The sequence below is a fragment of the Gorilla gorilla genome, chromosome 7 (assembly GCF_029281585.2).
Source record: "Gorilla gorilla gorilla isolate KB3781 chromosome 7, NHGRI_mGorGor1-v2.1_pri, whole genome shotgun sequence".
NCBI lineage: Eukaryota > Metazoa > Chordata > Mammalia > Primates > Hominidae > Gorilla > Gorilla gorilla.
In genome coordinates this window covers 139,373,084-139,396,593 of record NC_073231.2, presented here as the reverse complement: position 1 = coordinate 139,396,593, position 23,510 = coordinate 139,373,084, and the positions used below count along the sequence as shown (strand labels likewise).

The following is a 23,510-nucleotide window of genomic DNA, read 5'->3' as shown; positions in this document are numbered from 1 at the left end:
TAATAAAGTAAAATAAAAGATTGGCTGTAAAGCCTGTTCCGCATGGTTCTGAAGAGGTAAGGGACTTGGGAATTTTAGAGGTTCAATGCTTTGGCCCCGTTTCCCTCCTTAGGTCCTGATCTCTGGTTTGTTTGTGTGAGAGGAATGGTTGCCTTGCAGCCAGACTGCAAGTTCCTACACCATGAGAGCCTCCAAGCATTGGAATGCCCGTGTATAAAACGGAGAGTGGCTGCTTTGCATTTGCCTTTTTAAAAAAATAAAATAAAACTTAGTGCTTTATTTTTAATGCTCATCCGTATACTTTATCTCAGATTTTCATAGCTGATTTGGGAGGGTGGCATGGCAGGTGGCAGGTAGGAGAAAGCGCCCAGGTTTTCAGGAGGACGCTACTATCCAGGCTGGCTGAGTGAGCTGGAGCAAGTCCCTGCATTTCCATGGGCCAGGTTTGAGGTGCATGTGGGTGATCACCCCCTGCAATGCGGGGGATGCAGGGCCCCCAGGAGGATTAAGGGAGAGGATTCTTGGGAGAGTTGTGCATGTGGGAGTCCCAGAGCCTCCCTGATTCCAGTTGCATTAAGTCTGTTTATAAGAGAAAGTGATCGCATTCCTCAAGACAGAGCCTACAGGAGACAGAGGAGTTGACTGAAGGCAGGAAGTTTTGGAAAACTCCTGGAAAAGCACTTGAAGTAGGAGGAGGCTGATTTTAAGGTAAAACAGTTTGTGAATGATCTGCCTGGAAGCAGTAAGGCCTAATGACTGTGTTGGGGGAGCATGCTCCTCTCATTCCTATGGGTTGTGTCAAACTTTTGGCTTCTTTGTCCCTAGGGCAGGACACAGCATTACTAGTTAGCCAGAACCCTGGCCTAAGAAGCCACCCAAAGCACTGTTACCAGGAGCAGAGACACACAAGGGAGGTGGGGGCAGCATAAGATGGTCGCGTTGCCCAGCATCATAAGCCACCTGGAGGGAGCCCTTCCTATGTGGCCTGGCTGGCCAGCAGGGATGGGACTTCTGTCAAAGTTCAAGGCACCTGCAGTGGATGCTATTGTGGTTCCCACCTGGGACAACTGTTAGAGAGGGCTCTGGAGTTGAGGTGTTTTCTACAGAGTCAGGGGAATCCCTGCAGGGAAACCACTGGCCAAGGACACAGAACTTCTGGGCCCTGGCCCATCTGCTCCGGGCTGGGGACCTTGGGCACGTTGTTTAACCTCTTTGACCCTTCGTTTCCTCAACTGGGATATGGTAGTATAAATTCCCACTCCCTCTATTACAGGAGAGTTAGGAGGACCCCACAAAATGAAGCACAGGAACCTGCCTTATTCATAAGAATTTTAGTAGCATCTACTTTTTATAGTTTAATGTATACCCAGTAGTGCCAAGTATTTTGAACATCTTATCATTCTGGGGTTCAGCAGGAAGCATTGAATGGAGGGTCTGAATAAAGGTGTGCTTCCAGAGATGGTGCCTGCATTCAGAGAAGTCAGCAGGGGATGCTCTAGCACCTGGGCCCATTTACCACCCCCAGAAGAAGTGGCAGGGTAGGGGATGGGCTAGGGGAACCAGGAGAGCATCGCAATAGTTGCCAGAAGCCTCTGGAAGAGAGAGACCACAGGCCCCCTCCTCAACTTGGCAGGAGAGGAGCCAGGCGGATCAACCCTGCAACCTTGCTCTCCTCTGTCCTGCCCTGTGCAACTCTGTGGCACCAAGAGCTGAGCCCACCCAGCAGCCAAAGGCAGGGAGCTCCCTGATGGAGCCCCCCAGGGCAGGACAAGGTGGAGGTAGATTAGGAGCAGGCCTGGAGGAGACAAACACACACACACACACACACACACACACACACACACGCACAGGCACACAGAGCTGTCATCTCATTTGAATCTGCAACAGCTGGGGGTGGGGAGGAGCAGTCACAAGATTACCAGTTGGCAGGTAAGATGCCCAGGAACTGGAGGGTAACCCCCTTGCCTAAGGCCACACAGCTGGTGGGAGCCCACATTTTAACCCATTGTGTCTTATCAGCCCTAGTAAAGTAAGAAGATCCATTGTAAGACATTATGAAGACCTTCAAATTGTTATCAGTAGCATCTTAATGAGAAGCAGAATAGTTGAAGTGTTAAGGTTTGCCTGGGTTTCAATCGGAGGTTTATTACTTAGTGATCAAATTACTGACCTTTTCTATGTCTCAGCTTCCTCTTCTGTCATGAAGGCACACTTTGTACAGTTGATGTGAAAACTAAACAAGTTTATTCAGTAAAGGTCTCTCAACAAATGTTAGTTTTGATTCCTGAGAAGGTCAAGATTTAGACAGGGCGGTGTGGGTGTGAGTGGTACTTCGACATGGCCTTTTAACCTATTCAGCATTCAAATAATATGGTTTGAATATTTGTAGGTTAAAAGTTTCTTTCTTCCAGTTATTCTGACGATGTTTGTTTCATTTCTTCTGACTCTGTGTGTGTGTGTGTGTGTGTGTGTGTGTGTGTATTTTCTCTTTAAAACACATGAACGTGCCAAAGGAAAGAATGACAAGAAATTTAAAGACCTAAATTGGCTTTTTTGTGATTCTAGAATTGAGCAACACTTCGTTCCACAAAACAGAATAAGTTTTCCAGTGAGCTGAGCAGAGGAGGTTGGCTTTATAAACAGGACTGAAGAAACCAGAAGCAACAAAGTGTGTATTCATTACATTTAGAGAGAACACTAGAAAAATAACTGATTAGTTAACATCCGGTTACTTTAGGCTGCCTTTTTTTGTGCTAAGGATTAAAGCCGAGGGAACTTCATGATCATACCAGTTGACAATTTAATCCTGCCTATTTGAGAAATTGACTCTCTCTTGATTTCTCAGGAAGTCAGATGACAACTTAGTTTTGTCGATGGCTGTTGTAAAACCTCGGTTCTTGTCTCCTTAGTTTAAAAGAAATTAAACAAGAGACACACAGCAAAGGAGATGCAGCATGGAGCGATTTGTTGCAAAAGAGGCAGGATATTCTGAAAGTGATGTGCAGAATAGACAGTACACTCTGAGACAGGATTCAGGGCGGGCTGCTTGTGAGGATGGGACAGCATTGACTTACTGGGGAGACTCCCTTGATGACAGCCTTACACGGTTATTCATAAGGAGGCAGGAAGAGGCGCTAGCAGTAAGCATGTTTTGGGTGGTCTTCGGGGTGCACATGTGCAGCAGCTGTACCTGCGTGCTTGTATGTTACATGTCTCATTAACATCTGAAATCTCCACCCAGGAGCGTGTTTTTTACTATTATAATGAGCAAAGGTTCAGTCCGAGGACAGGTAAAAATCAAAATGTGCACCCTCTTACGGGGGAAATTCCTTATTGGAGCTAGTTTGGCTTGAATGAACTGGACTACAGTGTGAATGCTGGCGCTTATCGTGTTGACCCTGTGGTCGCCATGCCACGGTTGCCACATCTCGAGGACATGGTTCCCTTTTTGACTACCTATCCTGCCTCAGTTTGGGTTTGGGGACCTGGAACTTTAGCGTGGGTAACTCCATTTTGATTTTGGGGACTAGTGCGGAAACTTAGTCCAAAACAATGGCCTTCTATAATTTTTATTAAACAAATCCTATGTAATCATGTATGATTCTAAAGCCCTTAACGGAGTATAAAATATGACTTAAAAATTACTTGCAATAATTCAGAAAAGTTGAGAAGAAAAGAACATTAGCTCCAAATTATTTGGCAGAATTAAAAAGAGGGTTACAAGTGACTTTTGGAAATTACACATTGGGGTGTGCAAATAAAGTACTTTCTCTGAATTTCATTAGCTACATTAAAAAAAGGAAAGATCAAATGCAATAGATAGCACTGTAATAGATTTTGCTACATTAAAAAAAAATCCATTTGAATCCACAGTGAACTAAAACACCAGAGTGGCTAAGAAGTCCCTTCATGCATATTTACTTAGCAGAGAGCTCTTGAGAAAGACCCAACCAATAAACCCCAACCAAAGCAAATCCAGCTACTTCTCTAGCTGAGAGGGTGGAATGACTCCAAAATATTGTTTCAAGCTCAAAAAGCCTGAAACAACTCCACATAACAAAACAAAAATCTATCTAATTGGACATTTACCTTTTTGGAAATAAAAGGCCCAGAGGAAAAAAAAAAAAGAAAGAAAGGAAGAAAGAAAAAAACCCTTTTCTTAGATCCTTAGAAGACTCGACTAGAGCCCAAAATAAATCCCCTGAATTGGCCAAGTATTAAAGGACTCTATTCTCCTTCCCTGCCTTTAGTGTGCTGGAGCCCTAACAAGGGCAAAGAACTGCCAGTGGTCAAGAGCTCAAACACCCGGAACAACCCAGCGACATTCACAGACACCAGCAACTACAGCCCTGACCCGAGTTGGCCCTCAGTTCAGCTCTTCTGAGGGTCCTCCTGATTTTGCAGATAAAGATATGGATTCAGGCCAGGCCCTGTGGCTCATACCTGTAATCCCAGCACTTTGGGAGGCCGAGGTGGCCAGATCACGAGGTCAAGAGAGCGAGACCATCCTGGCCAACATGGCGAAACCCCGTCTCTACTAAAAATACAAAAATTAGCTGGGCATGGTGGTGTGTGCCTGTAGTCCCAGCTACTCAGGAGGCTGAGGTAGGAGAATCACTTGAACCTGGGAGGCGGAGGTTGTAGTGAGCTGAGATCCTGCCACTGCACTCCAGCCTGGTGACAGAATGAGACTCTGTCTCAAAAAAAAAAAAAAAAAAAAAAAAAAAAAAAAAAAAGATGTGGATTCACAGGGGAGAAGTGACTTACTGGCCAAGGTCACATGGGCCCCTGCCTCCAGATCTTCTGTGTGTCTGAAATTATCATTTCTACTTGGTAGGTCTCTCTTTTCTTATTTTTATTTTTGGAGACAAGGTCTTGCTCTGTTGCCTGGGCTGGAGTGCAGTATATGATCTTGGCTCACTGCAACTTCCGCCTGCTGAGCTCCCACCTCAGCCTCCTGAGTAGCTGGGACTACAGGTATACGCCACTGTGGATCACTCTTGGTGAAGGAATAAGCCCAGACCTTCACCAACCTTGCAGTTCTGTCACAGTCGTCCTTAGTTTATGCCTTTAGAGTCCCCATCAATCACCCTTCCCACTCTGAACTGTAGAGAGGTACACAGCACAGTGAGTTGACTTGATCAACATCTGGTCGAGTGTCTGGGAAATGGCAGATCTAGGCCTTGAGCCCTGGTAGAACTACCTCGCTTCATTCCCAGCACCCCAGTACCTTACTGCCTCCACCTCACCCCCGTGCTCCCTCCTTGGCTGAGCGTGAGAACAGTGGCAAAAACAACAACATAAATCTAAGTCTCTACATCCTCATTAGATCCTAGAGTCAGCTGATGGTGCCGAAATTATCATCGCAACAATATAATGTAACACATAACATAACACAACCACCACGACCACCATTTACAGTTCATGTGAAATAGGGGTGAACCGGAACCACAAGCTGACTTGGCCAAGAACCAGCTTTAGCATTAGGATGTCAGAGAGCTCAGCTGCCACCTGTGAGACTGAGGGGAGGCAGTGGAGGGTTCTCATGGTGAGACCCAGGTATGTGTGTCTCAGTGGAACCTCCAGAAAGCTCAAGGAATTCACGGCACTCAGAGACATGTAGTTGGGTGGTTTGCCCATTGTTTAGTTATTGTGCATGTAAATCCTTTTCTTGCAGAGGTGGAAATCAGCTTCTAAGGAGATGGAGTCAAAGTCAAGCAACAGAGGCCAGAGGGGAGGAAAATCTTGCAGACGGTTTGGGAACAGGGGATCTTGCTTGAAATTTTTTAGGGCAAACTGATTAACTGGCAGCAAGCAAAAAAAAAAAAAAAAAAAAAAAAAAAGATGGCTCTGGGCAAACCTTGAGTAAGGCTTCACAGAAAATAATTTCAGTTGATTTCATTTTCTAGAAAACTTTAAGAGTTTAACCGTGCACTCTATGTGACAGGCTGTCTGGGTCCTGTCTGCCCTCCATCTGGGCTGGGCTGCATTGCCTACTTCCCCTCATTAGAGTTTCTCATTTGTTTACTATGGGAGCCTAGTCTTTACAGTGACTCTGTAAAGTGTATGTTTCCACTTTTTTCTTAATCCCGTTTTATAGATGTGGAAACCAAGGTTCAGAGAGGTTAAGTCACTTAACCGAGGTCACTTAGCTAGAAAGTGGCAGAACCAGGATTTATAAGCGCACCATTTCTGTCCGAAGCCTGAGACCTCAGGCCCCATGCAATGTAATTCCCAAGTCATCCTATATCCCTGGCTCAGTGGGGACTCTGGAAGGGAAGGGCAGCTTCTCTAAGGTTCAGATAGGAAACTAGTCACACCAGGTGCCTGGCCCCCAGCCCAGCCCACGAGACATGCTGTGACCACCTGGGCCCTCTGGTCACCATGAACCCATGCTCTGTAACATCCTTTTGGGCAGGAGTTCCTGACTTTTCTCCACCTGGTGCTTTCCAGGTCTCACACCAGCAGCTTCATACTCCCAAAGCCTGGGGCTCTGAGTCTTCTCCCCGATTCACCATCACTGGGTGAGTCCGTGGGTTTATTTAGCCTGTTACATTCTGGCTTTAATTTCTTCTAAGCTGCTAAATTCATCATAATTTATTACACAGCAATAGATAATACACATGAAATGCAAATACTTTTTCTGTTATAAATTGTCATGCTGATGGAAGTGATGGTATTTCAGTGTGTTTTTTTTTAATAAAACGGACACATAGTAATTGTACATATTTATGGGGTACCTAGTGAGTTTCCATACATGCAATGTAGAGTGATCAAATCAGGGTAATTTGCATATCTGTCACCTCAAACATTCATCATTTGTGTTGGGAACATTCAAAATCCTCTCTTCTAGCTATTTGAAAATATATTATAAATCCTTGTTTACTATAGCCACCCGGCAGTGCCACAGAACACTAGAACCTATTCCTCCTATCTGTAATTTTGTTTCCTTTAACTGCTCCACATCCGTCCCTGCATGGCTGCTTGCAAGAACTCATCTTTGTGGCTTGTTGGCATAAATTGAATTCGAAGAGCCCCAAGGTGCCTGGGGATTGAGGGAGGCAGTGAGCCACTTTGAGCCTGCCGGGGGGTTTGGAGAAAGGGCTGAGCAGGAAGGCTGAGTGCAAAGTTTGCAATCAGGCGTGTAAACTTAGCCAGCTCCCTAGCTAGATGGGAGCCTCTTGGAGGCAACCTGCTTCACGTAAAAGGAATCGTCAGCGTCGCTGTTGCAACCTTGGAAAATTCCCTTTTAATAACATCTTCACAATGGAGAGAAAGGTTTGTTGTTGTTCTTCTTACTTGAAAACACTGTTAATCCTACCACCTGGTGGAGAGTTTTATGAATAAAGACCGTTGCTCAGGAAACATGTTAGCTGCCACAAATAGGAATGTCTTTGTGAGGTGTATTACTGATTGTTTCTAAAACATAATCTTATGTTTTAAAATTCAGTCTTTTGGCAAAAAAAAAGAAATTAAAATGAAAGGGAGAGATTAGGCAGACAGTACCATCGTTCTTTCTTTCACCACCTGATAGAAGCTTCAAATGGAAAACACACCTTTCAGAATGGGTTGAAGAACTGGTTCCAACCTAAGGTCTGCTGCTATTTTCTGTTTCTCCCTGTGACCTGGAACAAACTGAGCTCAGCAAACATGATCCTTGGACCACAGTAAGTCCTCACTTAATGACATCGATAGGTCCTTGGAAATTGTGAGTTTAAGGGAAACGACATAAAAAACTGATTTCACCATAGGGTAACTGATACAATAAGAGTTAAGTTTCTCTGGTGTATTTGTGTTCATAAAAACATCACCAAACTTCTAAATGAAGGCCCCAAACAGTGTCGCAGGTGGCCACAGCCTGTCCCAGTGGCTTAGGATGTGCACATATACACACACACACACACACACACACACACACACAACCACACTCTATCGCCCTGGGACCACATAAACACATCAGTTCACCTGATATGCACAGCTTTTTGGGGTGTGGGAAACTGGAGTGCCTGGAGAAGACCCACGAGGACATGAGGAAAACTTGCAAACTCCACACACACAGTGGTCCCGGCCGGGAATCCATATTCTTCTCGTCAATGTTATAATGAAATGCTGTTGAATGAAACAGCATTATTGGAAGACCTGCGGCATAGGATTTTATACATTAAACTGGTATTTATGCAATGTCAGAAATCCAAGCAAGGAGAAAAAAATATACTGGCTGTGGAGACAGTTTTGAATATCAGAATACTTCTGTATTGTCAGGAACCTACCCCGGATGGAGTAAAGGAGGTTTTCTCTTTTTCTCTGAGCCATGGTGTCATAAACTTTAGTCACCATTACTTGCGGGAGGACAGGGGCATGGTATGTTGGTTGAATAATTAGTTACAGAGGTTGCACACTTAAATAGTGTCAAATAATTATAAAATCTTAGCATTTGCAAAGAGCCTTTGCAGTAACCTTGTTCAACCTTCTTCTATCTACTGAGTCATTCATTGATTCCTTGATTTACTCACAAAAGGATTAGCTCTGCCACTGCCTAACTGCGTGTCCTTCAGCAAGTTGCTGAACCTCTCTGCACTTCCCTTTCCTCATCCATAAAATCTGGATAACAATAGTACCTACCTCCCAGGAGGTAATAAATAAGCATTCAATGAGTTAACACTTGGACCGTGCTCAGAAGAGTCCTTGTTAAAGATATGCTGTGGCAACACATCATCATCAATTACATTCTTGTTCCGCCTCCTTGAGCTGCATTTTTCACTACCTGTGGTAGGGAGCTCTGTGCCCCACACAGTGGTGTTTTGACCTCTGGGCAGCTTTGCGGTTTAGAAGGCTCTTTCTCATTCAAAGCTTCCAACCAGAGAGAGCTTCCTGGAGCAGATGGCAGAGTGGTGCTCTCAGGAGCTATCTGAATTTAAGGATGGGAAAGTTGTCTGGGCTGTGAAGCTAGGGTATCATCACTGGACATCAGAGGCACAAGAGACATACCTAAGATTTTAGCCATGAGGGGGACCTCAACACATTGGCCTCTTTTTTTTTTTTTTTTTTTGACACGGAGTCTCACTCTGTTGCCCAGGCTGGAGTGCAGTGGCACGATCTCAGCTCACTGCAACCTCCGCCTCCCAGATTCAAGCAATTCTCCTGCCTCTGCCTCCTGAGCTCACTGCAACCTCCACCTTCTGGATTCAAGCAATTCTCCCGCCTCAGCCTCCTAAGTAGCTGGGATTACAGGCACGCACCACCACGCCCGGCTAATTTTTGTATTTTTAGTAGAGACAGGGTTTCACCATGTTGGTCAGGCTAGTCTCAAACTCTTGACCTCATGATCTGCCTGCCTCGGCCTCCCAAAGTGCTGGGATTACATGTGTGAGTCAGACCACGGCCTCTTTATTTTACAGCCGAGAAGACAGCACAGACGGGGCCTGGCTGGTGCAACAGCTCAACCCATCATCAGGCAGAACCTGGATAGGAGGCCAGCCCATGGGGTGATACTGCCAAGGCCTGCATTACCACTCAGTTATCCTCTCATCTTGGGCTGCTCAGGGTGCCCTAGAGAACATGCCTTCTGTGCCCTCCTGCACTAGAGCAGGCAGGAAGAGCAGCCTGGACCATGGGTACCAGGTATCCTATGAGAACCCCATTGTGCCACGCGTTGGTTGACTGGATGATTTCCACTGTGTTTACACTGCACAGTCTCCTCACTTCCTTTAGACCTCCCTGTGAGCAAGCTTGTATTGTCTTTTGTGAATTCTGGCATCTGCCTCCCCTCTTTTTCTTCCTGAGGTTCTGCCCAGGAAATACCACATACTGGTCATTCTAGGCCCATTCACTGTCTAATCAGGCTTTGAGCTTGCTAGTGCTATCAGTGTTTTACAGCTGAGAAGGCAGGCTCGCTGAAGTTGGCCATTGCCTGAAGGTCTCCCAGGTTGGGAGGGTCAGGTTGGGGGGTGGTCACATACCCCTTTCCACCATGTCACAATGTTTCCTTCTAACACGTGCATGCACATCATAAAAGGCTCCAGACCCAGTATATCTGGTCTCCCTGCCTGCATTAATAGCACCGCTGCCAACCTCCCTCCCACTTCCCTCCACTTAGTTTTATCATCTAAGAGGCCAAAAGAACAAAATGTCCCCTCTCCACCACACCATATTTCAAAGGGCTATAAATAGGACTGTTAGTGGTGGCACTCTGGGTCACATTTGCCAGGGACAGACTTTATATGATGTCAGCCATGTCCTTGGGTCAAAGGTTTCCATGGCTGATAGTTTTCTTTCTCCCTTCTCTTCCTTCCCATTTTCATTCCTTCTTTTTCTCCCTCCCTTTCTTCTTTTGTTTCTTCATCCTAAAAATCTTGTTTGAAAGTACATAGTTATGCAGCCTTCATTAGCTGAGGTTGCTTAGAAGACAAACAGGTCCATGTTTCACAATTCCTCCCAGATCTGAGAAAGGAACGCGACTCTGAGCAGACAGAACAATATATGCTGGGCCCAGAGGACAGCTGTACAGCCTGCCAGCATCTCACTCCTCTGAAAGCAAATTCAGTCCATCTAAGAGCAAGGCCAAGGGGTTGTCTCCTGTCCAGGAGGCCAAGGCCAGGGGGAGAAGACAGGCTCTGGAGTCACCAGGCCTGCTGTTGATCAGTGGTGAGATCTGGGGCAAGTGACTTCCACGTCCGAGCTTAGTGTTACCCCTTGTGCTCTGGGGGTGACACCAACTCATCTTCCTGGGTGAGAGTGGAGAGTCAAAAAGAAAAAACAGGCTGGGCACGGTGGCTCATGCCTGCAATCCTAGCACTTTGGGAGGCCGAGATGGGTGGATTGCCTGAGCTCAGGAGTTCGAGATCAGCCTGGGCAACATGGTGAAATCCCGTCTCTACTAAAATACAAAAAAAATCAGCCAGGCGTGGTGGCAGGTGCCTGTAATCCCAGCTACGCGGGAGGCTGAGGCACGAGGATTGCTTGAACTTGGGAGGTGGAGGTTGCAGTGAGCCGAGACCGTGCCACTCCACTCCAGCCTGGGCGCCAAAGTGAAATTCTGTCTCAAAACAAAACAAAGCAAAACAAAACAAACAACAACAACAACAAAAAACGGGTAGGTTGGGAACAGCCCCAGAGAAGAGATGGCCTTCAAGCTGGGACTGGAAAGATGGTGAGCCGTTCCAACAGCAGCAGTGAGAGTGGAGAGGGCACCCCATGGAGGAATCCACTGCCCAAGCCAGGCACCTGCCGACTCCTGTGATTGGAGGGAAGAGGTGGAAAAAAAGGAAACAGGGAGGTCCCAATCGGGTGGGTCCTAAATGGCTTGATCCTTTCGGTAATGAGGTGCAAGCAAGGTTTCTTTTCCTTCCTGCAGAATGGGATTTCATCAGACTCCCCCTCCTTTTTTTTTAGGAAAACCATGTGGCCCAGGTTCACAGTGGATGGGAGGGCAGGACGAATGTCCCATCAATGGTGCGGGTGGGAGTCACTGTGAGCCACATTTGGAGTGTTTGCTCCAATGTGAGAATTGGTGACTTTATCTCTGGGGTTTGAGAACAGATTGCACTACGGTGTTGAGAAACGACACATGGAAAGTGACTTGGAGATTTCCAGCCTGGTGGCTGAGAGAACTGGGGAGCCAGGGATGACAACGGCGGGGGGAGCAACAGAAATCCACACCAGGGAAGCGTGGTGTTCCTCCCATTACAGACCCATTGGATCTGAGATGAGAAAGATGAACTAAAGCCCGGCCAGGCTGAGACGGGTGAAGAAAAAGCAAAGGCAGAGGAGTGAAGCTCAGTTCAATTCTGGAAAGGCTGAGCAGTCCCCTGCGGGGGTGGCCTGCTTCCTCCCCAGGCCGCACAGACACCAGCCAGGAAATCCCTTCCCATTCCCTTGTCTTCCCAGCCCTCAGAGTGAAGTAGAAAAACCCAAGTAGGCTGGGCGCGGTGGCTCACACCTGTAATTCCAGCACTTTGGGAGGCCGTGGCTGGCGGATCACGAGGTCAGGAGATCGAGACCATCCTGGCCAACATGGTGAAACCCCACCTCTACTAAAAATACAAAAATATTAGCTGAGTATGGTGATGTGTGCCTGTAATTCCAGGTGCTCAAGAGGCTGAGGCATGAGAATCGCTTGAATCCAGGAGGCGGAGGTTGCAGTGAGCCGAGATCGCGCCACTGCACTCCACCCTGGCGACAGAGCAAGACTCCGACTCAAAAAAAAAAAAAAAAAGAAAAGAAATAAAGAAATAAAAAAACCCCAAGTAGACGGCTGGACCAGCACTTAGGAGGAAAGCAGGTGTTCAGTTAAAGTTTCTCCAATCTGAATCAGACAGGCAGTAGCAGATGTGAAGAGGAGGAGGCGGTGGCCCAGGAGAAGGTACCCTCGCTCACTCATGCTGACCTGGTCATGGGCAGTCAGTGCAACCCTAGCCTTCTTGACATCCTTAGTCTTTTCAGAAAGGGCCCATCTCCTTTGATTCATAGTTCTCACTCTCCAGCCTTCAGCCCATCATCTGCCTACACCCCTACATCCCACTGTTGAGTGTAGGATTTTGGAACACCATTGTCAGAGGGTCAGTGGAATGGATCCACCCCCACCGCTGCAGTGTAAACGTGGCTCATTCATGTCATTCGCTGCAAGGGAGCATAGGGTTGGGGCAGCCGGAGAGTAGCAGATGGTCATGTGCATTCAGGTGTCTTCCAGAGTAGCCTGGTGACTTTGGGCAGGTGATTGCAGACTCTGAAAAATGGGTCTAGAATTTGACTCATGCTCATGGTTGTGAAATTAAATTTTGGAAAAGTGCCTGGTACGTAGTAGGAGCTCAACAATGAGGAACGGTCCTATTCCCTAAAGACAGAAATCCTCCACCTTTGTTGAGAATCAGAAGCCGCTATACAGCCCTGATTGGGTGGATCTTGTCGAAGGGTCCCAGTTCCAGGGGCTCAGTGCATGGAGTCTGCAGAAGCAATAAGGCCCCGGACACCTCCCTGTACTCTTCTCCCTTGTGTCTCTTCCTCCTGGCCCCCTTAGCACCCTGCTCACTGACTGGATCCTTCTGGACCCTCACTGTGAGGCCTCTTAGATTTCCGCAACCTATGTTGCAAACTTTGTTCTAGGAACCTGGTATCCAGGCTGTTGGCCATCTCTAATTTAGTCCTAAGATAGATTCCCAAAGGTGGCACAGGTTGCCTGTGGACCTTTTCACTGCATGATCCTAATCACAGCTGATGTTTTCTGGTGCTCTTTGATTTACTAAGTGCCCTCAAATGATGAAAACAGAAAGATACTCGCTACCACTTCTCAACAAGCATACCAGGCACTGTTCTGAGCTCCTGTGTACATTTTCTAATTCATTCTCCTAACCCTATGAGGTCAGGGACTTTTATTATCCCCATCACCAAAAGAGGAGACACAGGTACTGAGTGATGAGATAACTTGTCCAAGACCCTGGTCAGTCGATGGCATAGCCATTGGCCAAGTCATTATTGTGTTTAGTCCCTTTTGAACAGCAGGTAAAGTGAGGCTTTTCCTCATCTGTCTTCTTCATGACCATCATCATCAGCATTTCCACATTACAGATGAGGAAACTGAGGCTTCCAGAGGCACACGGGCAAGGCTGGTGAAACAGGAGCTGGGATCTAGGGGTTTGGATGCTTGGGTACAGGAACTCATCCTTGGGTTGAAGGTGGAGAGAGCTGGAAGTTGATTGTCTCAGTTCTGCTTACGTTCTGGCCACAGTGAATCTGCTCATTGCCCATGTGGTACTAAGAGCTGTTAACAGCAAAGCAGAGTGGAGCAGGGAGGGCTTTTTATGCAAACAGTGGGGTGCACAGGGGGTTGGATAGTGTGTGCTTCAAGGTCATGTCAGCCCTGGCGCCGTCTCTGCATTCGAACTCAATATCCCTTTGAGCACAAAGGGATATTGTGTTCAAGACAGACCTGACTTTGAGTCTCATCTCTGCCAATTTCTAGCTGTGTGGCCCTGGGCAAATTATACTCTTTCAGAATCTTAATTTCCACATCTGTGAAATGGGGGTAAAACTACCAGCCCCAGAGGACTGCTGTGAAGCTCGAATGAAATCATGCACATGAGATGCTTTGCGTGCTGTTGGCCTCATTGTCTGTACTTAACCTACGGTTGCTATTGTTGATGATAATAGCTCTTCCAGCGAAGCAGCCAGACCTCAGTGGTTAGCCTTCAAATTCAGAAAGGCACTTCATTATGAGGGATCCCATGTGTTGAGCCCATTTCAGAGAGAGAGGTTATAAGTGAGAACAGCTTTCCTAGTCTAACAGGTGCATGTGCTTCCTGCCCAAAGTTCTTCTCACTTTTACTTTCAGATCAGCCAAGTTGGCCTCTGGAGTCCCTGGGTTTCCACAGAGGGAGATGCCACTGCACCCAAAGGGGACCCACTCTCTGAGCTTCCCTGCTCAGTTTGCTCAAACGCTGGCATGAACCATGTCATTCCTGGTTCATACACCCAGAATTTCTGCCCATAAACCTGGTTCTCGACATGCAGCCCAGCCAACGGCTCTGCTGAGGGCCTTCCAGCACTCACACCAGATGTTTCTAGGTCCTCTCACCATTCCTCACTCAGCTTCTGTGTCTGCTCTTGCACTTTCCTACTTCCGAGGCAACTTGTCCCATTTGTGAACTGATCTGGCTAGACTGTCTCAGTCTTGATCTCCTTCTCCGTCAGTGTCATGTCCCGGATGGGAATCTAGATTAAGAAACCACCTACTTGCACATTCATGAGCCTGCCCTGGACACAGAGTGGTGTGGTTCCTTGCTGATGGACCTGTGTTCTCTCTCCCCCTGCAGTGGGCTTTTCTAGGGCAGAGCTCAAAAGTGTACTGTTGTCCGCAGCAGGGCAGAACACAGTGCTTGGCCCAGCCCAGTCCAAGGCTCAGTAAATACTGATGGCAAGTAAACTGTGTTAGTCCCAGACTTTACAATAGAGTAGAGTTAGGAATTAGTTAATCATTCAGGCTCCAGCCTTTATCAGTCATATGACCTTGAGCAAATTACTTAATCTCCTCAAGCCTCCATTTACTCACCTTCAAAATGATGAAAATCATAGTACACACATCCAAGGACCATTGTGAAGATTAACTGAGCTTTTAAGTATAAAGGGCTTAGTTTAGCAAGTGCCCGTAAGTACTTAAAAAATGTTATCTGTTATGCTAGTTTAAGTGTTATCTGTTATTGCTACTACCAGTATCAAAGTGATTTCATGTTGTTTTGTATTCACTTACTTCTTAGCAGAGCCCTGCAAAGTAGTTGAAGCAGAGACAGTTCCATTTTACCAATGAGTACAGTAAAACTCAGAGAAAGGCTGGCTTGCTTGATCTCTCTTTCTTTCTTTCTCTTTCTTTCTTTCTTTCTTTCTTTCTTTCTTTCTTTCTTTCTTTCTTTCTTTCTTTCTGTCTGTCTCTTTCTTTCTCTTTCTTTCTCTCTCTCTCTCTCTTTCTTTTCCTCACTCTGTTGCCAGGCTGGAGTGCAGTGGTGTGATCTCAGCTCACTGCAACCTCTGCCTCCTGGGTTCAAGCGATTCTTCTGCCTCAGCCTCTTGAGTAGCTGGGACTACAGGTGCACACCATCACACCTAGCTAATTTTTGTATTTTTAGTAGAGACGGGGTTTCACCATGTTGGCCAGGATAATCTTGATCTCTTGACCTCATGATCCACCTGCCTCAGTCTCCCAAAGTGTTGGGATTACAGATGTGAGTCACTGAAAGGCTGTTTTTCTAATATCACACAGCTTGTCTTGACCGGTGTCCCCTAGGGGCACACCTAGAAGCAGGCCACACTTTTTGGATGGAACACGTCATGCCCACAGGCCTCAGAAAAGATCCCTATAATTTAAAAATGCAGCAATAGTATTCAGCCAGACCCAGTGGTAACAGTTATCCAGATGATTGTTTGCATGGAGAGGAAAAGCTATGATTTATTAAGCAAACTTGCCCTGCTCCTCCAGGAATGGTATCCAGCTTTACTTCTAGTTTGCTGCTGTACTTCAAGAAGACACAAAATTGGAGAATACACTCTCTTATGAGAGTTATTGTATTATATTGTACAGTAGAAAGGAGCCTCAGGTGGCATGAGGGGGCTGTGGATGGTGGAAGCACGAATATGGGCCAAGAAATAATGATTTATGGGTTCAGAACAGGAGGAATGAGAACATAGCCATGATTTGTTTGAGTGGAATTTGTCCTAATCTGTGCTCTAGCTGGAGAAGGTAGACATTTTTCTTGCTTCCGAGTCTCTTGGTTTAAGCCCAGCAGTTCCCTGCTTAGCTCCTAGATTGGTGCTAGTGGCTACCAGTTGGATGGATGGAAATGAAAGGGATGAATGGGCTGGAATAGGATGATAGTAATTCGCCTGGTATTAGGAAGAACACTGAACCCCGGGTCTAAGGCCCTCTGCCCACTGTCCAGCTGCACAGCTCTCCAGCTGTGTCATGGAGGAGCCACTTCTCTGGGCCTTGGTTTCCTCATTTGTGGTCTTGGAGAGTCACATGAGCTTTTCTGAACCTCTCCAAAAATGGGGACACTTTCTGATTTGTCTTTCTGGTATGGCTCATTTGTATGAACATGCTTCACAGATGTTTCAGCAGTAAGAGTTTAGTTGTTGCTCTTAATTGGAAGCAATCTTGGAAGGGTGGGGAAATAGGGACTCAATATAGAAAGAGGCATGACAGCAGAGCACGAGTGAGAAGAGAACTGGGACATGGCTTTTAGAAAAGATTTCCAGGGCTCCTGTTAAAACCAAAAGGCAAGGAAAGTCTAAGGAGCTCATCAGGCTGTTCCTGGGATCTGGGGCAGAAAGACAGTGGAATAATTGCCTTTTCTCTGCATTTAACACCCCAGTGCTGTATTAGAGAAGCTGAGAAACTGAGGCTGCAAAAGGTGAGCCCCACATGGGGTGCAGTTCTAGTTTTGTTTGTTTGTTTGTTTTGTTTTTTGAGATGGAGTTTCACTCTTGTTCCCCAAGCTGGAGTGCAATGGTACGATCTTGGCTCACCACAACCTCTGCCTCCCAGGTTCAAGCAATTCTCCTGCCTCAGCCTCCTGAGTAGCTGGGATTACAGGCATGCACCACCATGCCTGGCTAATTTTGTATTTTTAGTAGAGACAGGGTTTCTCCATGTTGGTCAGGTTGGTCTCGAACCTCCGACCTCAGGTGATTTGCCCACCTCGGCCTCCCAAAGTGTTAGGATTACAGGCGTGAGCCACCACGCCCGGCGAGTTCTAGTTTTTAAGATAAGCCTCCAGGTTGCAAACTTGTCAGTTGGAATTTGGAATCCAATGCCATTGCCAACTTATTTTTTTCAAAGCCAACTTAAGACCAATGAAAGAATTGGTTCAAGATGTTATGCGTTGCTTCATGAAGAGTCTTAGGCTTTAATTGAAGATCACAGTTGGCCACAGGTGCCAGGCTGTGGAGTCAGAGGCTTCATTCAGAGCAGGGCTCCATGTTTAATCTGATTCATAGATTACCACCTTATATCTTTTTTTTTTTTTGGAGACAGAGTTTCGCTCTTATTGCCCAGGCTGGAGTGCAATGGTGCGATCCTGGCTCACCACAACCTCCACCTCCTGGGTTCTAGTGATTCTCCTGCCTCAGCCTCCCAAGTAGCTGGGATTACAGGCATGTGCCACCACGCCTGGCTAATTTTTTGCATTTTTAGTAGAGACAGGGTTTCTCCATGTTGGTTATGCTGGTCTCGATCTCCCAACCTCAGGTGATCCACCCACCTCAGCCTCCCAAAGTGCTGGGATTACAGGCGTGAGCCACCACGCCCGGCTACTGCCTTACATCTTATGGCATAGAACAGTTACAGTATATATCCTGATATAGGCATATATACATGCAGGTTTTTATATTACAAGGATTCTCAACTATTTAGTAAGATGTAACATACATAAGGCCCAAACTCAGTAATGAGCTTCTGCGGAGTTATAAATCAGCCACATCCTGATGGATTCTCTGAGATTGATTTGGCTGTTCACCCATTTATTCATGGATTCACTGGTCATTATTTACTGCCTCCTACACCCATATGATAGCCAGTGGGGTAAGAGTGGGGAAATCTAGTGACAAGTAAAATATAGCTCCCTTCCCCACCTCAGTCTAGTGAGAGCAACCAACAGTGGGATTGAGGTGATGCCTGGTGCTTAGTAAATTCTTGCTAAATGAGAGAATGAATGAAGAAACACATGAATGAAGCCATGGGTGCTCCCAGGTAAGGCCCTAATCCAGCTTTGAGTTTGGAAGGGGGTGTGTCCAAGAAAACATCTTAGAAGTGTGGTACCTGTATTGTTTTGGTCACCCTCTCATTCAAGAAATAGGAATAGACCTTCTCCCACATGCCAAGTGGTATGCTGGGTGGTGAGGGCACAGTGGTATGTAGGGCAGACATGCCCTTGCCCTTATGGAGTTAACATGTTGGTGATAATGCTTTGTAGGAATGCAGGGAACACTGAAAATATCGAGGGGCAGTGCCCAGCCTTGTCCCCAGAGTCAGCGAAGATGTCTCTGTGAAGTGGTGTTTACACTGAAATGTGAAGGGTGAGTAGAAAGTACAGAGGGAATGGGGAAGGTGTGAGCCAGTGATGCAAGGGAGGGAGGCCTGAGTTACAATTTACAAGGATCCCCCTGGCTGCTGCCAAGAGAGGGAGTTGGCATTAGAGGCGATGGCTATTTTAAGACTGGCTAGGAGGCTGTGGCAGTGAGCATCGTGCCTTAATTCTCATTTCTGAAAAGAAAGAGTTTCGTTCCTATAGCTTTCCTGGACCCTGACCCCTAACTGTGTTGACTCTGGTCACGTTCATGTATCTTCTATGTAAACATCCTGCCCCCATCAGCAGGTGCCAAATAGAATCTGTTTATAGTCAACACCACACATGGTTTCCAGAACCAGGCAAATGCCTTTAGACAACTCTGGGCTTAGACAGTCACTAAATGCTGTTGTTTCTCCCTCTAAAAGAGCTCTTGAATCTCCCACTCCTGCTTTTGCCCAGGGCCCTGCCTTCTGGCCCTCATTATCTCTTCATAATCACCAACTCGACAGGGGCTGAACTTTCTTCCTAACACACAAGTTTATCCTCATGTATCACCATTGCCAGTGGTATAAAGAAACCTCAGTGGTTGTATCAGTCAGCTTTCTCTGTATAACAAACAGCCCCAAACCCCAGTGCCTACAAACAGACATTTATGATTTCTGTGGGTTGATGATCTGGTCTGCACAGTTTGTGTTAGGCTGATTGCCTGTGCTGGCCCATCCACACATCTGGGGGCTGAGCTGGGGTGCCTCAGCCTCTCTCCACACATTGTCTTTTATCCTCCAGGGGGCTACCTCAGGCTGCTAATGTGGCAGCAGAATGATTTCCAGCAGCAGCTGGGCATGGTGGCTCATGCCCAGGAGCTCAAGACCAGCCATGGCAACATAGCAAGACCCTACAAAAAATAAAAATAATTAGCCTGGTGTGATAGCACGAACCTGTAGTTCCAGCTACTCAGGAGGCTGAGAGGGAGGATCGCTTGACCCTGAAGGTCAAGGCTGCAGTGAGTGGTTGTCATGCCACGGCCCCTCCAGCCTGGAAAACTGAGTGAGACCCATCAAAAAAAAAGAATGATTCTCAGCAGCAAGAGAGAGGAACTTTTAGGTATAAGCACTTTTAAAGCCTTTATTTATGTCACCTTTGCTATGGTGCCATTGGCTAAATCAAGTCTCGTGGCCAAACTTCGATTCTCCCTCATGCTGGGAGGGGAGGCAAAGCCACACTGCAGAGTGTGCGTGCAGGTGGCCTGAACAAATTGGGGCCATTTCGACAGCAGTGGTTAAGAGTTGAGGGTTTCTGTGCTATTCTTCCTGTCAGATGAAGTCTTCTTTTTTTTTTTTTTTTCCTGAGATGGAGTCTCGCTGTCGCCCAGGCTGGAGTGCAGTGGTGTGATCTCAGCTCACTGCAACCTCGTCTCTCAGGTTCGAGCAATTCTCCTGCCTCAGACTCCTGAGTCTCTGGGACTATAGGCACGCGCCATGTGCCACCACACCTGGCTAACTTTTGTGTTTTTAGTAGAGATGAGAATTCACCATGTTGGCCAGGCTGGTTTCGAACTCCTGACCTCAAGTGATCCGCCCACCTTGGCCTCCCAAAGTGCTGGGATTACAGGCATGAGCCACCGCACCCTGCCAGATGAAGTCTTCAGAAACCCTTTTCTATCTGGCCTCAGCCTGATTTATCATAACCCCGATGTCACACTTTCACATTCATATCTTACATATTTATTTTTCCTTTCCCCATGTTTTGTGTTTTTACTAAACAGCACCTCATTAGTGCTTTGTTTAGGGAGCAGCTAAAAATATCATCTCCTGTTCAAATTCTTCTTCTAGACAGAGTTGGTCATTTGTCCTTTTTTTTTTTTTTTGACGGAGTCTCTCTCTGTGTCCCTGGCTGGAGTGCAGTGGCACGATCTGGACTCACTGTAACCTCCACCTCCCAGGTTCAAGCAATTCTCCTGCCTCAGCCTCCCAAGTAGCTGAGACTACAGGTGTGCGCCACCATGCCCAGCTAATTTCTGTATTTTTAGTAGAGATGGGGTTTCACCATGTTGGCCAGGCTGGTGATGAACTCCTGACATCAAGTGATCTGCCTGCCTTGGTCTACCAAAGTGCTGGGATTACAGGCACCCAAGCTGCCTGTATTACATTGTCCTGAATTGTTTGTGTATTTTTCTGTTTTCTCCCAGTCTGAACTCCCTGCGGAGAGGAGCTGTGAGTTACTCACCTTCCTGTCCTGGTGTGTGGCTCTGTGCCGGGAACAGAATAGGTGTTTGTTTAACAGATAGTGCTATATAAATAATTGGGTGAGTGAGTGGAATAAGTGGGTGAATATCTTTTCATTATCTTGAGTCATCCTAAAAAGGCAGAGGATGAACTAATTGTCAAAACTGACTTAAACTTTTCTCCTCTTCTCTTCCAGTTGGTACCATTTTCAGATTTCATCTTCCTGAACTGGAAATGTCAATGAGAGGAAATTAACACCCCCAAGAGCTGCAGTGAGCAAATGCATTGAGCTTGGGTCAGGACAATTCCATTTGGGGACCAGAGATGGACGGTCACTCAGCCTATGGAGGTAAGTGACTAATCTGTCCGCAGCACAAGTGAGATGTGCTGTCTTTTCTGTTTTGTTTTGTTTTCCATTGATTATGTTCCATGGAGGATGTGGAAGATATTCTCCTATTTCTTGGTCTCTGAAACATGTCCTGCTTGCCCAGAAACGTGCCATTAAGAGGAGTTCCCATGGAAGGGGAATACAGTGTCCCTCAGGAGAAATATGCAGACTGTTAGTGTCTAGCAGCCTTTCTTTTTCTTAAATGGAGAGCTTTCTGAGCTCTCGTGAACACTGGTAAGTAAAAACCTGGATTCAGAACATCCTTTGATGACAAGGGCCTGTCATCCTGACGAAGGCCTGGCATGACACTCTGGTGTGTCCTAGAGCAAGCATCAGCAAACTGTGGCCTACAGGACAAGCCTGGCCCAGTCTGCCTTTGTAAATAAAGCTTCGCTGGCGCCCCACCATGCTCATTTGTTCAGGTGTCATGTATGGCTGTTTTCACACTGCAGCAGCCCAGTTGAGTCATTACCATAGAGACCGTGTGGCTGCAAAGCCTGACATATTTGTTCCCTGGTCCTTAACAGAAAAGGTGTTGCAACCTCTGGTCTACAGCTGAGCTGTCCACACAGAACCACTTCTTACGGGGATAATGAAATTTTAATTAAAATGAAATAATATGAAAAATTCAGGCCTCAGTCACATCACAGTTTATGTGCTTAGTAGCCACATGTTGCTTATGGGTACCCATGGATAGTGCAGAGAGAGGACATTTTTATCAGCGCAGAGTTAGCTTGGGAAAAATTGAGATCACCCTGGATATGTCACTTCACTCTGCTGGTCTCTAACCCAGCTTGGGCATAATTGCAGTCACTGCAGAAGAAGAAGGAAGGCTGATGTCTGTGAGTGTGTATAGCTGTTTTTTATATGATTATTGGCAAGGACTCTCTCTCTGTCATGCACACTGTCTCACTGTCTCTCTCTAGTATAAGAATGGAGTAACTTTTAAAATTTCTTTGGGAGCCATCTTGTGGTCTCTGTACGTGACTCCATGTAAAACAAATCCACTTGGGCCATGGGGTTTATTAGTTTTATTTATACGAGTAGATATGGATGTGAGCTTGAGCCCTTCTGGTGTCACAGGTAGGTCAGGGGCCGCGTGGGGCCTCCTCTAAGGGGGAAGAAGCAATCGCTTCTGTGTTCCCAAGGGGTAAATATATGGGCAAGAGCGATAAGAAACAAGGAGAGGAAGAAAATGAGCTGAAGATGTGGCATGTGTGAGTCTTACAAGAATGAGGAAGAATGGAGACAAAAGACAATATGATTCCTGGTTATGGTCATAGGTTTACTTTGAAAGAACATGTTGAACAAAGTAATGATGCTTGGGAACATACCACACCTCAGAATTGTGCTGAACACAGCCAGTTCCATACGATAGACAGGTTGGGAAGAGCCTTGGACCTGGAGCTAGCTCACCATCTTAGATGGGACAAGACTGGGGGCATGGCAGGAGGTTCTGCTTGGTGCATAAGCCAGTGCAAGTGGGAATAACAAGGGCTGATCATTGAGATGCACAGTTTGTATGGAAGGGACCCAAGAAGGAACAGAGAAGAGACTCTAGATGGCCTACAGGTCTGGGCAAAGGCCCCAGGTTTGGCATTTAGAAGTTGGGCTTTCTTATCTTTGGGTTACCCAAGCACAAGCAAGAACAAAGCAGAGACTCCACTGATGAGAAAAGATCCAATTGATATGTATTCTGCACATCTAGATTTGAAAATGGCCTCCTGCCTCTTTCTTTTGGTTGGTCTTCGAGCACCTCACCATTACAGAGGAGTGCTGTATGCATTTTAAGCAGGCATTTCTATAACAAACCTTCAAACAATGGAGTTTAATGCGGATATGAAGTAATTATAAGTAACACAAATAGTAGTATTAATCTTTTAGTTCTTTCTTAGAATCAAGCATATCCAGAATGATGATGATGATGATGATGATGATGATGATGATGATGATGATGTTAACAGTGATAATATTTTTTGTCCATTCCCAGATTATGTGCCAGGTGCATGTTCTACTGATAATTATTATTACTACTAATAATTATTATAGCTTTAAATTATTGGCACATACAATGCACTAAGTAATATATTGATTTTTTTCTCAATCTCATGAACCCAGAGCATTCGTTTCCATTTTTAATTTTTTTCAATTGTTTTATTTTTATATAAATGCAAATTTATAGAAAAGTTATAAGAACAGCCAACAAATTCCTGGACCTCCTTCGTCCAGGTTTTCAAATGTTCGCATTTTATTACGTTCATTTTTTCTTTTTTCTCTATATTTTTTCCTGAAATCAGAAACTTGTATCTTAGAATACAACTTTCTAAGTCAGAAACTTAACATTAA

General features: G+C 46.1%; 1 protein-coding gene across 2 annotated transcripts in view; it reads left to right on the top strand.

Annotated features, from left to right (window-relative positions):
* ST3GAL1 (ST3 beta-galactoside alpha-2,3-sialyltransferase 1) overlaps positions 1 to 23,510 on the top strand; it is a 116,527-nt gene that overhangs the window by 4,927 nt on the left and 88,090 nt on the right. The window contains exons 2-3 of one of the 2 annotated variants that reach the window (XM_063709524.1): positions 18,456 to 18,558; positions 20,973 to 21,125. The gene's annotated coding sequence lies outside the window, so the exon portion shown is untranslated. The remainder of the gene's footprint in view (positions 1 to 18,455; positions 18,559 to 20,972; positions 21,126 to 23,510) is intronic. The other variant, XM_055349125.2, reaches the window with a different exon arrangement.